The following is an 18137-nucleotide window of genomic DNA, read 5'->3' as shown; positions in this document are numbered from 1 at the left end:
CGATGAGACAGAAAGAAGGTCGATGGTTTGAAAACTGTGAGGAGTATTGCACACTCAGTGGATCATATAAAAAGTCTGAACATGTCAATCAAGGTGGTAACTTACTAACTGAGAACAGTGTAGCACTTTTCCTGTTCTATATGACTGGTATTGTCATGTAGTCATTGCTGGTTGCGTACACTCTTTTCCCTCCTATCAAAGTAGATGGCAACCTTACGCTGGCTGTGCAGCGGGAATAAACTTATAAACTCAGTGCTATAATTTACAGTGTGCTGTGTGGGTGGTGAGGACAAAATGTTATGCAAATGGATCCCAGATGTAAAAATAAGCTGACTTTCCCATACATGTTTCAGCAATATGATCTCAATTAAAGGACAAAATTGTATGGAGCCCATTGTAACAAATGTATATTAAAAACATGGCGTAAAGTGCCCAAGCTCTTATTAAATGGATACTGGCAGAAATGAGTAATTGTGTACAATGCAAAAATAGGAGTAGCAATCTTTCATTTCTTTTTCATTAGGGAAAAGTAGTGCTGAGATGAGCTAAACACAGATTAGCTTAAACCACCATTTCAAATCTAAATGGTTCTGTCAAATGGAAAACATTATGTGAAATTAGCTCCAGACTTTAAAGTGAATTTGAACTAAAAGTGCAGTAATTTAAGTTTATGATTATTTTTTACGAAAAAGCACTAAGATACAAATAATGCACATTTTTAATTATTATTGGTCTACAGTCAAATTGGCTTTAAAATCAAGTAAGTTGACTGGAGGCTACATACATTATAGAGGTATTTTCATTATATACGAACAAAGTCATGGTTTCTTTGACAATTATTTCATTTTATTTTGAAAAATGGTAGCATTTGTCAGGCTGAATATTTGAAAACAAGGCAATTCAAGCATTTAGATGAATTATTGCTTTATAAACAGTTCACATGGCATTTTCTTTGGCACAGATTTGAGTGAAGGGTGGATGGGAGTTATTAGTCATGGCTATTGGCCAGTACTTTTGCCCTTAGGGATATATTATAGGAATTGCACAATTAGTTATAACTTAGCTTCTCTTCTTTAAAGTAGATGTTTAAATACAAGCAGAATCTTGATGAGTGCTGGAGCACAAGAATTGTGAGAACAACTAGATGGGATTACAACTTCTTTTACATTTGCACAGTACATATGGTTTTGCCTATTATGAAACATGAATAGGAACATATATATCAATATTTATTGAGGTGTAACTGCCTATCCTTTTCATGGTTTGCTAGGTATTTTTATTTCTTTATGATTCTTGTTCTTAAGAAAAATAACATCTTGCAACAAAAGTATACACTTTAGTTGGAGTACCCACAGTTAAAGTACTCTTTGGTATCTGACATTTAAATGTAGTATATGTTAAACTTTGTAGCCTAGAAATTTGATGGCACTGCATTTGCTTATATGTTACAAATTAGATACAGGTGAGGTTTGTACATTCAGTAGATATCTAAAGTGTGATATCCATCATTTTAGATTGGCTGCCCTATAACTCTTGAAATATTTACATCTCTGACTACAATATTCAAAGAAAATTACATTGCTGGTATGGAAGCAGTCAGAGCTGTAAGCAGAGACTCCCATCACAATGGGCACAATTATTAAAAGAGTTTAGTGGATGAAGTTAAACCACATGGAATGGGGGTGATGTAGTGACGTGCATTGAAAATTGGTTGACAGATGGGTAACAGAGAGTGGGAATAAATGAGTCTTTTTCTAATTTGAGGCCAGTTACTAGTGGGATATTGCAAGGATCAGTGTTTGGCTCCCACCTGTTACCAAATGCAACATTCTCGAGTTTGAAGACAACCCAAAACTGGGTGCCATTGTGAGTTGTGAGGAGGATGCAAAGATGCTTGCAAGTGATTTAGACAAATTGAGTGAGTGGTAAAGCACATGGCAGATGAGTACAACATGGCTAGATGTGAAGTTATGTACTTTGGTGTGAAAAACAGTAACTATTATTTAAATGGTTATGTATTGGGAAATGTGGATGTACAAAGGGATCTGGTTGTCCTTGTACTTAAGTCAATGAGAGTGGATATTCTTAGCAAGCATTTAGGAAGTTAAATGGTTTATTGGCTTTCCTTGCAAGAAGATTTGAGTTTAGAAGTAAGCTGTCCTACTGCAGTTATACAGGCTTTGGTGAGACCATATCTAGAATACTCCCTAGTTTTGATCTCCCTACCTAAGAAACGATGTACTTGCCATCGAGGAAATACACTGGAGGTTCCCGAGGCTGGTACCATTGATGGCAGAACTATCCAATGTACCTTACTTTGCTCTGAAATCCAGTAAAATAAAACTATGTTTCCATGAAACTTACTCACTGAAATCACTGCATTTTCAGTTATTTTCACAGATACCAGAGAGTAAGTCAAACTGGGATGGTCGTCACAGTCTTTGCATAACATCCATCAATTCCGTTTTACTTAAAAATGCAATTAATTAACATAAAGTGAACTGAACTGTTATTAAGACATGAACAGCAATGACATTTCTTTTCTAATAGTAAACTCCATGTCAAATCTTGATCTCCTTATTTAAGGAAGGATATAAATGCATTGGAAGAAGTACAGGGAAGATTTATTCTATTCTTCCCTGGAATACAAGAGTTATCTTATGAGGAATGTATAAACAGCTTGGGCCTGTATTCATTGGAGTTTAGAAAAAATGAGAGGTGATGAGACATGCAAGATCCTGAGTGGTCTTGACAGGTTTGATGCTGAAAAGGTGTTTCCATTTGTGCAAGAGTCGAGAACAAAGGAATATGATTTAAAAATAGGGGGAATTGCTTTTAAAATGGAATGAGAAGGGGTTTTTTTCTCTTAGAGGATCTTGGGTCTGTAGATTTCTCTTCCACTGGGATCAATGGGGGTAGCAACATTGAATATTTTCAAAGCAGATGTAGAAAAGTTAAAAGTACAGGGAGTAGACAGAATTAGAGATGAGGCTACAATCAGGTCAGCCTTCATTCTGTCAAATGGTCCAATAATTTCAATAGGCTGAATGATCTACCCTGCTCCTATTTTGTATATATGTTGTAACAGATGAATATTTTTACCATTTGGAATTTTTGCAGCTCTATTGTACACTCCTTTCAAGATTAATCTTTGTTCTACTGCAACTAACCTTGACCATAACAAATCATTTCAAATCACTCCACAAGAAAGTATGATGTAAGCTGTGTGATTTCTATATATTGTAATATAATTTATTTCAGAGTTTGAATTAGAGCTATTGGCATATGTTTTTTTTCTGTGTGTGAAGGGGTTTAATGATTAACTTAGAGCTATTTCTGAAGCCATTGCAGTTTGTTTTTTTAAAAATACAGTGAGCAAGTTCCTGTTTTGCAATGGGGATTTTATGGGGTTTTGTTTTTATTAGAAGAGTTTTGAAGGAAAATAAGTAGATGTGCATCAGAATTTCAGTTTAGAAGCTCATTTATTGATTTTCCAAAACTTTGAAATAGCTTTTGGGTTTCAGTTTCACAGGTTTACAGAAGTCTTGCTGGAAGCTGGATGTATAAAACTAAAGCTCCTGATGAAAGAAAATTGTGATAATGTCAACTTTAATAACTGTTCATGGCCATTCCTGGGGAAAAAAGGAATCAAAGATACATAAACAAACTGTTTTAATAACTGCTTAATAACTGGCTGCCTTCTGCCACATGAACAAATGATTGTCTGCAGAAAAATTTAAAGAGTTTCGAACTGTGGCTGTGTTTCGAACATCAAATGTAACAAGAAACAGAGAAGCTAGGTTGAGAGAAGCTCGCTTTCACTCTTAATAAGAAAGCAAGTTATAGATTCATAAATAATGTCACATTACAACTTCACAAAACAGAAAATCCTGTAAGAATTCAACTGGAGATTCTTCAGCAACAGAACTCGGAGCAACAATACTGCGCAAGGATCGAACATCAGACATAATCAGAGATAGATGCTGTTAGTTCAAGTTGTAGCTAAATTCCATCATTAATTTAGTAATAACTAAGTTGGGTTGTGAGGCTTAACTTGCTAACTTGAGGAGTGTAATTTTTGTTGTTACATTCAATAAAGGTTAAATAATTCAAAGTTTGGGAGAAGATGTGTGGCTCGGATGCTCGTTGTTGTGGTTCTCTTCACCGAGCTGGGAATTTGTGTTGCAGACGTTTCGTCCCCTGTCTAGGTCCCCTTGGGAGCCTCCTGTGAAGCGCTTCTGTGATGTTTCCTCCGGCATTTATAGTGATTTGTACCTGCCGCTTCCGGTTATCAGTTCCAGCTGTCCGCTGCAGTGGCCGGTATATTGGGTCCAGGTCGATGTGCTTATTGATTGAATCTGTGGATGAGTGCCATGTCTCTAGGAATTCTCTGGCTGTTCTCTGTTTGGCTTGTCCTATAATAGTAGTGTTGTCCCAGTCAAACTCATGTTGCTTGCCATAGTGAGAGTTCTCAAGAAGGACTCCAAGAAGAAACCAAATAACACCTGAAGCAGTAGGTGGAAGAGGTCTGAGTTAGGGAATAGAATTGTTCCCATTTAAAGCACCAAGCATCAGCTACACATATTCTTAAATCTGATAAAGCACAGCCAACACATGGTTCAACTTTAAACTGAAACATAGCACTTACTGCATCAGCACACATTTTTAAAAATAGCAGGAGAGTGCCCCTTGAGCCTGTCCAGTTCAGAACAGGATATTGACTATCCTATAGTCCATTTACCAGACTTCCCTCCATATCTTGATACATTTACCCTATAAGAATCTATTGAAGATCCAAATGCATCCTTAATCTTTCGGTGGAGGCAGTTCCCAATTTCTGCTACCCTGAGTGCAAAGTGCTTACTGATTCTACAGCTGAATGGCCTCGTTCTAATTTTGGCATTTAGCCTCTTTGTTCTTGATTCTCCACTGTCAGCAAACTATTTTGGTAATGCTGGATTTTATTATAAAAAGCATTTTAAACAGTCCCCTCACTGAACATTTGAATAGTCAAGCTTGTGGATCCTTAAAGGTTCAGTGAATAGAAGCTGGGGTTTGCATAAAATCTGATTAATTGTACTTTGATATTTTCATTGATGCAAATCTGCAAAAGAGAGTATTATCTTTATGTGACGAGCCCTTTCATTCTAAGCCATATAACAAATTACTGTGCATTCCAGATGACTCCCTCACTAAAGTGAGGTCAGAGTGACAGCCAACACTGAAAATTCAGAAGTACAGTCGAGTGATCTGTGTCCAAGACTATTGTTTTGCAGTTCTCCCACCACATTACAGAATATTCATCTTTCAACCTGCTTTGGTCATGACATTAACAGCATTTAACACATGAACAAGGTTTCAATAGCTAACTTTCTGAAAAACATTGATTCTTATGAATTGAATACAATATATGAATTTTCATTTTATTTCATTTTATTTAGTTCCAAGAACTTAATATAACCCACTCTTCTGTTTAATTTTAATTTGATACCAACTCCTTCCAATATATTTTCTGATATGCCACACTATCTTACTTAAGTACAGATTGTATATCTTTGAAGAGAAAATGAGGTCTGCAGATGCTGGAGATCAGAGATGGAAATGTGTTGCTGGAAAAGCGCAGCAGGTCAGGCAGCATCTAGGGAACAGGAGAATCGACGTTTCGGGCATTCCTGAAGAAGGGCTAATGCCCGAAACGTCGATTCTCCTGTTCCCTAGATGCTGCCTGACCTGCTGCGCTTTTCCAGCAACACATTTCCATCTACAGATTGTATATGGTTTACACCCAGTTTTAAATATTTTGAAGTTTCCTCAAAATGCCCTTACCAGAATTTATATTTTGTATTTTCAAATGTTGTTCACTCAGGACAAAATTTTATTTCAACATCAATTAAAATTTGAATTTTCCTTCTAATCCAATGGAGAATTAACAGAAATTGAATCCTTAAAAATGACAACAGAACAAAGTTTTCTTTTTAAATCTGTTCAGAGTCTCCAGTGAAGATTTGGATAATGAACTTTGTTTTCATGTGGGTGTTAGGAGCACCTGACCTAACATACCTTAGAATAAGGCACCAATAATGAAGGACCAGCACTGGGCTATCCAGTCTCAAATCAGAAGGATCAAAACAAAATTCTGTAGCTCTACCACGACATTGGATAATATTCAAGTCACCAACAGAAAGCAATATAATAAAATCCTAATCCTTGACTTTAGTGGACCAATGGACTTGAACAAAGTTAAGAAGCTTCCAAACATTTATAGCCTGAATTGTTTAATCAATTGAGCTCACCGAGCCGTTTTTTCAAATGTCCCGCCTCCCCTTCAGAAGTAACTGAGTTCACAACAAACAAAGAATTCTATGGTCCCTGCAAAGTCCCTGCTGTTCTGCTGAAGACCTCCACAGTTGAACCAGCCACTTCATAACTAAGTTACTCCAGCTCAGCTAGAACCGGCAGCGTGGAGAATGGCCAAGTTATGTTCATTCACAAGTTTAGCAAAGTCTAATGCAGCCAATTCCTTCCCTCAGCTGTTAACTCCTCCTCAATCAACTGCAAAAATCATGTAATTGATCATGTCATTAAACCAAGCTACTCACCAATAATCTGCCCATTGCCATCGAGGGCAGGCATTATAGTGGCCAACAAAAACTGGCGACCCTCTTTTTGACATGATATTCAGGAACCCAAGTGAAATCAAGTGCCCAATGGGTACTGGGAGCCTTGGGCACCACTGATCATATTAAATTGCCATGCACCTAGTGTTGGAAGGATATCCCAACCCTGAGAGCTGCTGGTCAACTAAAGCATGGCAGATCTTTCGTACCAACAGCATCACCTGACACAGTAGAAACTGCTGGTTCTGGAGCCTACACCTGAGATAATTGCTAGAGTCCGAGGAGAGAGGTAACTGGGCTAAGATGAATGTCCCAAGGAAAGTGAGAGAGCAGCTTGATAGAAGGGCAGAGGTGTGGCTTCCAGCCCCTGCCCCTTCCTGATGCCCGTTCCTCAGTCAGGGACACAGTATCTGAGAACAAGGGAGACCCTACAAAACTGCAAACAACCCCCAAAATGGTCTGTTGTACAGTTAGCAAGCTTAGACAGTCCCTTTGCCCAGTGCTGTTAAAACACCAATGGCATGGGAATGAGACCTTTAAGTGGCATATGAGTGTCTCAATTTGCCTCCATGGAACTACACTGAGGAGACTCAATAAGGCAAGAGGACCTTCCCCTCACAGCTTCCCATCTGACTAAATGGACTCTCCCACTTTCCAGTCAACCCCAAGAAGGAGACTGGAGTGTTGCCCTCAGACTAAGGTTGCGCTAGAACCATGTAGGTCTAGAACCAAAAGAGACAATAATAAGAGGCAAAGTTTAAGACAATGATAAAAAAGAATTAAGAAAGTGGGTGGTGAGAATAAAAAATTCTCTACCATAAATTTTAGACATAGTTCTGTGTTGATCCCTGACTGTTGAGGTTATGGTCTGACTGAATTTATCCTTCATCTACCAAGGGCTCCCATAAAGAGCCAAAAGCATGATAACCATTGACCTTTTCACAACCCCCAACTTATGCCAATCAATACAATGATATATGATGCATTTATATAGTATACTTATGAAGTAAGGACATTCCAAACACTTTCCAAATCTAATCAATCTTTTTAGAATTGCTGGTATGGTTGTATTCTGGGGTAATGAGGTAGTCAGTTTACACACAGCAATTTGCCAAACAGTATTAAGACAAAAAACTAATTAAATTCTTTATATTGTTAACCTGATCATCATGTTTTATCTCATTTGAATTTATTATGGGATCTTTCATTCTGACCTGAATTTTGATGTACCAAAATTCATCCAAAACAGCCATCCAAATGTGTAGCACTCCCTTGATACTATAGAAGGCTCCATGTTTTGAAGTAGGCCTGAAAACCACAACCTTCTGAAGTTTAAAGTTAAATTCTACAACTGAGGTAAATCTGACACCTACTGGTATTGTTTGAGATATGATGTGGCAGTGCCGGTGTGGGACTGCTTTGGACGAAGTTAAAAATCATACAATACCAGGTTATAGTCCAACAGGTTTATTTGGAAGTACTAGCTTTCAGAGTGCTTCTCTATCATCACGTAACTAGTGAGGCAGGATCATCAGACACAGAATTTATAGCAAAAGATCACAGTATCATGCAATTAAAATGATATATTGAACAAATCTAGATTGCTGTTAAGTCTTTCATTTTTTTAGAATGGGTTGCAGGTTGCAGTTCGTTAATATGTAAATCCTGGGCAGTTGTGGGATTTACATGTTAATGAACTGAAACCTGCAATCCCTTTTATTGTACTTAACCTGGTCTAAGTTAAATAATAAGTGTTCCAACATTTATATGTACATACTTAGGTTCACATATATAAAATGTGATTTACAAAGTAAAAGAATGGATTGAAGCGTCATTTTAATGTTCACTGAAGAGTGAATGAATGAAGTAGTACGGTCTCTGTAGGTTGAGGAATTGGGGGAATCCATGCTGGGCTTGGTGGGATTTCTTGTTTCAACATTGGAGCAGTTTAAAGATATAGATGGATAATTTATCTATTCTGGAAACAAGTTGCTCAATTGAGTTCTTTAAGAATGTCTTTACCTGTCTCATGTGGATTGTTAAGAGCAGCAAACAAGGTTTAAGCTTGTAAAAGTAGCTGGAAAGAAAGAGGCTCATACACGGGTCTTCTGTTCATTTTCAGATTGACTTGATTCTCTCTGTTTCCTGGATTAATAAAGATTTGTAATCTCAGGTCAGTTTCAGTCATGTGACCACACGATCCACAGTTCTATTGTCCACACAATTGACTCAAAGTTAGAGGCCATTACTTCACAAAGCGAATGGGTAGAGGTCATTTGCATATATGTATTTTTCTTTACCAGCTCTCTTTGATAAGTTTCATGTCTGGAGATAGTCAGTCTTGGAATACATAGGTTTTGCATTTTGGTAATTTCATAGACAACAAAAAGTGTGAATTCCACAGATAGTTTTGGCTCAACCTGTCCACCCAGGGGAGGTGTTCTAATCCGAGCTGGTGGAAAACAAATTTAGGATCAAATTGATTCTTTGTAACTAATTGAACAGTCGAGTTAAATTATGTCAATGTTCTTGGCTGATCACAACCAAGTCATTTACAATGCAGTTGCATAATCCTTCAGTGACTTTGTTATTTAATTGTTGAAAAGTTGCTGTCATTTCATTCTTGTCAACATGTCATTATATTGATTAATTCCAACTATGTTACAAAAGCTGATATTTATTCAGCTATTTCACTGAAATATTCCTGCCAATATTAAAAAGTAAATTTTGTAATAAACCATGCTTATCCTTTCCTCTCAATCCTCCAATTGTGAAATCAGATCTGAATCCACTTTCATTACTGCATTGACTTTGCAATAATCTGTAACCAATCAATGTCACTGTATTTGTTACATTGCAATGGATGAGCTCCAGCTATTAAGATTCAATGTATTGGTTGTCTGCCATGATTTTGATCCTCTGTCACTTAGCCAATCTCTCTGGATTGAGTATGTAAGGATGTTGCTTTTGTGGTTAATGCATCATGTATAGTGAAAGACATTTCTTCTGGATTACTTATACAACTCAACTTTTGAGTGTGTAACAGCTTTATACGTCTCCTTGATAGTTTCTGGGAAATAGCATTACATTTCATCTACCTTTCCAAACATTTTTGCATTATCCAGTCTGATTACTATAGATTCAACTTCAAAATTTTCAATTTCTTATGCATTCTTATAGCATTCTGATATTCTTATTTTATTTCCCTTTGTCCTTTTTACTTAAGTTTTCAAAAGTAGTGAGATAACTGAATTTTAATTTCATTTCCCTTTTTCATTATTGACACATCCTCTTTCTCCCTAATTCTATGAGCATAAGATCTATTCACAACACCATCAGGAAACAATCCAGGCTGTTCCTCCCATACTATTTCAGTGTATTTTATTTTCATTGGTTGTGGGTGGGATGCTTTTCAGAGGGTCAGTACAGACTCGATGGGACAAATGGTCTCTTTCCAAACTGTACAGCTTCTGTGTTATTTTCTTTTCATTTTCTATGCGAACCATTTTGCTTACTTCTCCTTTTCTTCAAAATCAAGTTTCATTTTCTTTTCATTGATGATACATCAATTTCAGGTTTTCCTCCATTTGATGCTAAATGCTGTGTAATCACTTTAAATGTCTCATCCTTATGAGATCCCATTTATATTTCTTCCTGCAATTTAATCATTAAATGTCTCAGTTTAGCTCTAATAAAATATTTCAAAGAATCTACTGTTATATTTCTACTCCTGCAAAGCCTCAACAACATTCAAAGCCTTTTGAAGTATACTTTACAACTCTCCTGCTTTTATGTTCAGTACCTCCCCATCCTTGTTTCTAAAAATCTCTTTTAAATTCACAAATTTGCAGCTTGAAAAGAACGTCCACTTTATAAGGATCCTAGCTGATGATGGTAATACTGGATGAGTTTGCTTGTTTTGAAACCTGTTTTGGTAGACTGTAACTTTTATTTTTGCAATTTGTTTACTGTGCGCATCAGTCACTGAACATATTTAAAAATGGCTGCTCATGTATTCTTAATAAAAGAACATCAAAAAAGCTTATTATGCAGAAAAGTGACTAAAACACTAATTATACTTCACAAATACTAGTCTTTGTAAAATTATTGGAACTGAAGATTCAGCCATCAACAACAACTTTACGGATGCTCAAATCTCAGTGAAGGGTCACTCAGCTTACATCGATGTCCTTTTTCATGGGCACGACTGTCTTTGGTTTTTTTTCCCAGCAAACTTCTGAATTCGCTGGATTTCTTTAGTCAATGTATCTTCCAAAATTCTTAAGCAAGATTACACAACTCATTTGTTTTTTTTATTATGGGTAGCTTAAAATCAACTTTGACAGCCTTTTGTGCTTCTAGAGTTTTCCTCTTAGTGACACTGAAGTACTTAGGATTTCGTTTCTCCTGCTCTTGCTGCTCTGCATACTGCTAACCTGCATACTGCTAACCTGCATGCTGCTAACCTGCATGCTGCAAACCTGCATGCTGCTAACCTGCATGCTGCTAACCTGCATGCTGCTCATACAGTCCCCCTCTCTCTCACTGACCCCCTGAAAGAAACCTGTACAGTCTCTAATTTCCTGTGCTTCTTCTTCTTCTAAAAAACCTCTGTTTCTGTTTCCCTACATCTTATCGCCCTGTTCCTAGACAATGATGTTTTCTGTCTCTTGAACTCTTTGCTTCCGAAAGCGGTAAAATAATTTCACCTCAAGGAGTTTCTTAGATAGTTTCTTAAATACACGTAAACCCGTTTCCAGGTAGCTTGCACTTCTTAAGAGCTCAACAATAAATTAAAATTGTGCCCTTCAAATTTAAAGCTATATTTGGTTCTGTCCACTTTCAAACTCAAGTTTCAAAATAATAACAATGTATTGTGAACATTCATAACAGTGGGTTACCCACCTTGGATAATTTAGTTAAGATTCTCAAAATGCACCTGACCCTCAGTGACCATTTTAACAGCTTGTTGGTTTTGCTCTGCCCCAGAGGGCAGTGGAAGCCCACTCTCTGGATTCATTTAAGAAGGAGTTGGATAGAGCTCTCAAAGATAGTGGAATCAAGGATTATGGAGATAAGGCAGGAACAGGATACTGATTAGGAATGATCAGCCATGATTGTAATGAATGGCGGTGCAGGCTCGAAGGGCTGAATGGCCTACTCCTGCACCTATTGTCTATTGTCTATTGTCTTCTTCCGAAATTGTGATTTACTGCCAATAAGTACATAGAAACATTACCTATCAGGTTTAGCTTTAGAACACTGGCTTTATATTCCATCAATTACCATTTTAATCAACAATAATAGATACAGGTGGAAGATCCTTTATCCGAACATCCAAAAACCAAAGAGCTCCGAAATCCGAAGGATTTTTTGGTGAAGCTTTTTTCTCATTAACAAGGTTGATCGGTGAGCAAACAGTTAACTCAAGTCGATGCCCACTCGATGCATGTCACTCAGATGCGACATGAGAGGGCATAGCCAAGCACGTTCCTACTTAGAAGTCTGCTCCTCCGGTAAGATTTTTTAAAATTTCTCCATTAAACTGTCACTTATTCTGGAAACAGAAAAATTCCGAATTCCGAAAAACAGCTGGTCCCGAACAGTTTGGATAAAGGATCGTCTACCTGTACTCTCAACAAAACCAAGTATTTTTTTAGTTACACTCCTATGTTGGTCTTTTCCAACATCACTTAGAGCTTAGGCTGCAAATAAAATTGTATGCTTTTATTACATATCTTGCTTGACCATAAGTAACACTTTTTATAGCCTCAGTAATAAAAGAATGATGATGGAATTTTCAATGGTTTTAATAAAAAGAATGTATATGCAACCAGATTAATAATTTTGAATTCAGCACAGTAAGTGCAGCCTTATCAGTATTTCATGTTTTAATAACAAACACAAAAGAGAATGGTCTAGATTTAATGGAGGCTGCTGAATTGGACTCAATTCACAAAGCTCCTCAAACAGCACATTTCAAACTCATATTCACTTCCATTTAGAAGGATAAGAACAGCAAGTACATAGAAATACCATCACCTGTAAGTTCCCCTTCAAACCACTCACCATCCTGACTTGGAAATATATCACCATTCCTTCAGTGTTTGTGGGTCAAAATCCTGGAATTCCCTCCTCAACAACATTGTGGATTTGCCTAGAGCACATGGACTGCAGTGGTTTAAGAAGGCAGCTCACACCCCTTCTCCAGGGCAACTAGGGACAGGACATTAAAACTGTTGGCCAGCTAGCAAATTCCATGTCCCATGAGTCAAAAAGAATTATTGCGGCTGCCAGGAAAATCAGGCGAGGGTACTCATATCAGATTCCCAGTGCTGATGAAACTGTTCTGAGTTAATCTGGAAGTGGGAATTACCTGACGTGGGGATCCCATCTAGCAGTGACAGGAAGGAAATTAGTTTCATTAATAAATGACTCAAAGTCAATTATCCCTGAGCCCACTGGAATTTGGTAGTGGCTCAGGGATTTAGCAGGATCAGTGAATTTCTTAGGCCTCCCGAAGACAGTGTAGGAATGGTCTTTGCTGCTCAGTACTTGACATTAGGAGAGTGAGTGGTCCTGCAAAACCACCCCCTCTTGCCTCTGCATCCTGTCACCCTGTTTCGAGTGACCCACTTCCTGCAATTCGCCCTTCTCACCTTTGTTCCGCAATCCAGCATTAATCCCGAAGTAGATTCTCAGTGCATAACCAACAGTGGCCAATCTTCCTAGTGGCATGGTCAGCAATGGAGATGCTGCTTCTTATTGACTCCCACGGCTGGGATTTCTATCAAACAGTGAAGGTTTAACTGCATTGAAACAGTCACAAGCCTGACAGTTCAGCGATAAGCAATAATATAAGCAATAGGAACAGAAGTAGACTGTTCAGCTCCTCAAAGCTAGCCTGGCATTCAACAATTTCATGGTTGATTGCTCCAGGCCTCAATTCATCTTCTTTGCCAGATCCTTGTTGCCCTCAACTCCACAATATTTTAAAAGATAATCTACCTCCTCTTTAAATCTTTCCAGTGATCTAGCCTCCACAACTCTCTGGGATAGAGAATTCCAGAAACCCACTGCCCTCTGCGAGAAGTAATACATTCACATCTCAGTTTTAAATAAGAGTTTCTCTAGCCTGTTACTCTATCCCATAGTTCCAGATTCCCCACTTGTGGAAACCACTCCTGAACATCTACACTGTCAAGCCTCTCTCAGAATATTGTATGTTTCATTAAGATCACCCCTCGTTCTTATAAACTGTAATGAATAAAGTCCTAATCAGTTTAGCTGTTCTTGGGAAGTCAACCCCTTCATTCCAGGCATCAATCTAGTGAATGTCTTGAATTGCCTCCAAAGCCAATATGTCGTTTCTAAAATAAGGTGACAAAACTGTGTACAGTGCCCCAGTTGTGGCCTCACAAATACCCTGTAACAACTGAAACAAAACTGCTACTTTTAACCTCAAATCTTCGAGCAATAAAGGTCCAAATTCCATTTTCCTTCTTAATTAATTGCTGCACCTGCATCCAATGTTTTCTCTTTCGTGCACAAGAATATCTCTGTGCTCTGCACCTTTTTGATCTCTTTGTCTTCATTCATGCTATCTTGGGGGCATAAAATTCATGCTATTGTATTCAGATAGTTCCACACAGCTCACTAGTACATTTTCAGATGTTGCTTTATAAAACAAAAGTATATATTTCAACGGTCAATGCTTCATCTTTAACATTATTCGCTGTAGATGTGCCTTTAAAATAGACAATGACTCTGCCTCCACGGCTGTTTGGTCAACTTAATCCACTGACTAACCATCCTCTGAGCGAAAGAATTTCCCCTCCCTTAACTGGGAGACATCTTATTTTTAAACTGTGTCCCTTAATTCTATTTCTCCAAGAAATGAAAAAATCTGCTCAGTAACTCAAAGACCCTTTCATATATTATATGTTTCATTCTTCTAAACACCAGTGGATACAGTTCCAATCTATGCAATATTCCTCATAAGAATTTACCCCTTCATCAGTCAAATGAACCTTCTCTGTCCTGCTTTGAATGCAATTATTTCCTTTCTAAAGTAAAGAAATGAAAACATTTCTTTGGATACCAGATGTGGTATCACCAACACCCCATACATCTATAGCAAAACTTTCCAACTTTTCCGTTCTCCTTTCAATAAACAGAAACCTTCCATTTGCTTTCCAAATCTCTTGCTGTATTTGCATGCAACATTTCGTAATCCCTATTCCAGGACACCAAAACTTTCTATATCAAAGAGTTCTACAATTTTTGCTATTTAGAAAATATGCTGCTATTCTATTCTTCCCAACAGAATAGAGAATTTATTCCGCATTATATTCCATCTGCAAAATTTCTTCTCACTCATTTCACATATGCTTTTTGGAGGCACGTTATGTCCACTTCACAGCATTTTCTCCTACCTATCTTTATGTCATCAGCAAATTTAACAACCATATTCTGTGTCTTCATTGATATAGATTGAAAATGTTTGATGCCTCAAAATTTGGTATCCTGTTATTCTTGCCTGTAGTTTAAATTTACAAAGAGAAAATTGTCTATTTATGGAGTGTCTTTAATGACCTTTGAATGTTCCACAGGGCGTTGCAGCTAATTCAATGCTTCTGTAACGTAGTCACTGTTGTCATTTCAGAAATATGGCATCCAATTGATACATAATCTCAAAAGCAGAGCAACTAAAGATTCTATGCCTTTAACTCCTTTGTTAAAAACTCTTACTATTTAACTAATAATTTAGCTACCTTTCTCAGACACAGCAGACTTGAATCGGTATGTAAACAGAGGCAGTGGGAAAAAGAAGTCTCTTGTTCTTTATTTAAGAAAGGAATCATCCCTGTGTTAGTCAAAACCAGCTGCAATAACACCAGGGTAAAAGGTCATGATTCGCTTCTCTCCTGGCATTCTGCCACTCAATGTTCTTAGCCTTTTGGGTTTCACCCCAACAGCTGTAATAACTGAAATTGTGCAAAAGATTTTCATCTTCTCTTCATAACAGAAACTTGGCATGCTTTCTGTGGTCTGGGATTGGTAGTTCAGGCCAAACACGGCCTCTGTTGAAGGCTTGTAACTGATACTGGTGAAAATGAGCCATAGGCACATATTAGTTTGAGTGTCCATTAACTTCTTGTGAATTAATTTAAATGTCTGTCTTCTGACATCCTGGCACTCAAGTGTTCAAATCACGCATAGCACGACAGTCACAATGGTGGCTGATGCATGCTCATTAAATGTACAAAAACTTATTCTGTTTTTCTTAACACACCCTTTAACAATGAAAAAATGTTACTCTCACAGGAATTGCATAAGGATGAATCTTTGCAGCTTACAGAAACAGCGAGTGAATTTCTAGACTATTTCAGCAGGCCAGGAACACATTAAGAGCAGAGAACAAAGATAGAGAACAAAAATTGTAAATGAACAGAAATAGCAATATGATTGCTAAACATGATTTTGCAACAAATACATTGTCTATTTAACAGAAAATGACTATTTACATCTTGAGAGTATTGTCCTTTGATGTATACTGTTACTTATGAATAACTGATTAAGTAGTCAATTATAAATTTATGCTTTCCCCTTAAGGAAGTTCGGAGGCTTTCCATTCATTCCACTATATTTTGTAATTAAACATTTGACTTTGCAGCTTTTTTACTTGTTCAGAGGCAATGGTAAAAGCTGCAAAACATCAACAAATAAGTTAGCTGCTATAAAGTAAACACTGGAATTCTGAAGAAAAGTCAGTTTGGATTTGAAACATTAACTGTTTCTCTCTTCACAGATGCTGCAAGACCGGCTGAGTTTCTCCAGCACATTCTGTTTTTATTTCAGATTTTTACATCCCTGTATTTTGCTTTTATTACAATGAAATGACACAATGTTCTCCAGTTTTTTTTATCTGTAATTTTCCCAATCAACTCATCTACTATATCCATCATATTTTCCTGACATATTTCAACCACTTCTGTTTGACAATCCTAAGCCAAATTTGCTTTCATCAGCAACAATTATAATCATGTGAAAGCTTAAATGTCATTGACAGCTAGTTTTAAAAAAAAAGCGAAGTCTGTTACAATATCGTCAGTCTACATCCCTAAAAACCCTGAATCATTTCCATATTGTCAACATGAAATGAAAAATCAAGAAATGCAAATGCTCAAGGTTTAAAATAACAACAGAAAATTCTGGCACAAATTGTGAAAATGTTGGGATATTTAACATATCAGGCAGTGTCTGTGCAGAGAAACTGAGTTAACAATTCTGCATGTTCATGAGAAATTTCATGAGGTGTTGTAAATTCCCAATCGAGCCCTAAGCATCTGTAGAAGAAATATTTGCTTCACATTTCTGGTGAGAGTTTTCATGAGTTTTGATCAGTATGTTTCTACAGGGTCCTTATCACTGATACAAATCATTTCTGAGCTTCAGTTGGTCCTAGCTCTGTAAATTCTTTAGTGTCTAACACCCGCTTGCATACGTTGAGGCAGGTTATCATGCACACCTCTGCACACTTTCCAAAGTGTAATCCAAGAGCTTTCATTTGAACCCCCATTTTTTCACCCAAAACTTTGTACTCAATTTATCCCTACTGTTCAATGCACTAGAAGCATAGAATCCCTACAGCGTGAAGCAGGCCATAGAGTCCATCGAGTCCACACTAACCTTCTAAAGAGCATCCCACCCCATCCTTTAACCCTGCATTTTGCATGGTTTATCGACCTAGCCTGCACATTTCTGGACACTATAAGTAATTCAGCATGGCCAATCCACCTAACTTCCACACCTTTGCACTGTGGGAGGAAACTAGAGCACGCAGAGGAAACCCACGCAGACACAAGGAGAATGTGCAAACTCCACACAGACAGTCACCCAAGGATAGAATTGAGCTCAGGCACTGTGAGGCAGCAGTGCTAGCCACTGAGCCACGATGCCTACTCTTGTTATAAAGCAGGCAATTGTAAGGGTCTGAGAGACATGGTGTAAACAGTTCTTTCACCAGAATTCCTGTTAATGTTCAGCCTAAATTATAGCAGGAGGTTAGGAGCATCCTAAGGCAATTATTGGCATATTTAAATGTAAGTTATTGTTGTGACCTTTTGGATCTCAATACCTTCATAACACACTGAGTTGTTAATTTCGCCACACAAAACCATCAAAAGGAGCTTGTTCCAAATTGTATAAAACATCGAGAAGATTGCTGAGTCTCTCATCTCCTAAGGTTCTGAAATCTTATACACCAGACATTGCTGAAAAGCCCTTTCACAAAAAACAAACAAATTAAGTGTTCCGAATCTATGTAATTTTAGGTCATACAACTAGTGCACTTCCAACTGTTATGCAAACCATAATGATTCACTCAAACATGCAATTGACATAAAATACCCTAATTAAAACAATAAAAAATCCACTACATTTCTTTGTGAACTTTTTTACATGTTCAGAGGCAATGGTGAAAGCTGCAAAACATCATCAACTAAGTTAGCTGCTGTA

Source organism: Chiloscyllium plagiosum, unplaced genomic scaffold (assembly GCF_037043375.1).
Source record: "Chiloscyllium plagiosum isolate Xiang-an unplaced genomic scaffold, Cpla_swu_hap1 HiC_scaffold_28, whole genome shotgun sequence".
In the NCBI taxonomy this organism is placed as follows: domain Eukaryota; kingdom Metazoa; phylum Chordata; class Chondrichthyes; order Orectolobiformes; family Hemiscylliidae; genus Chiloscyllium; species Chiloscyllium plagiosum.
This window is presented reverse-complemented; position numbering follows the sequence as displayed.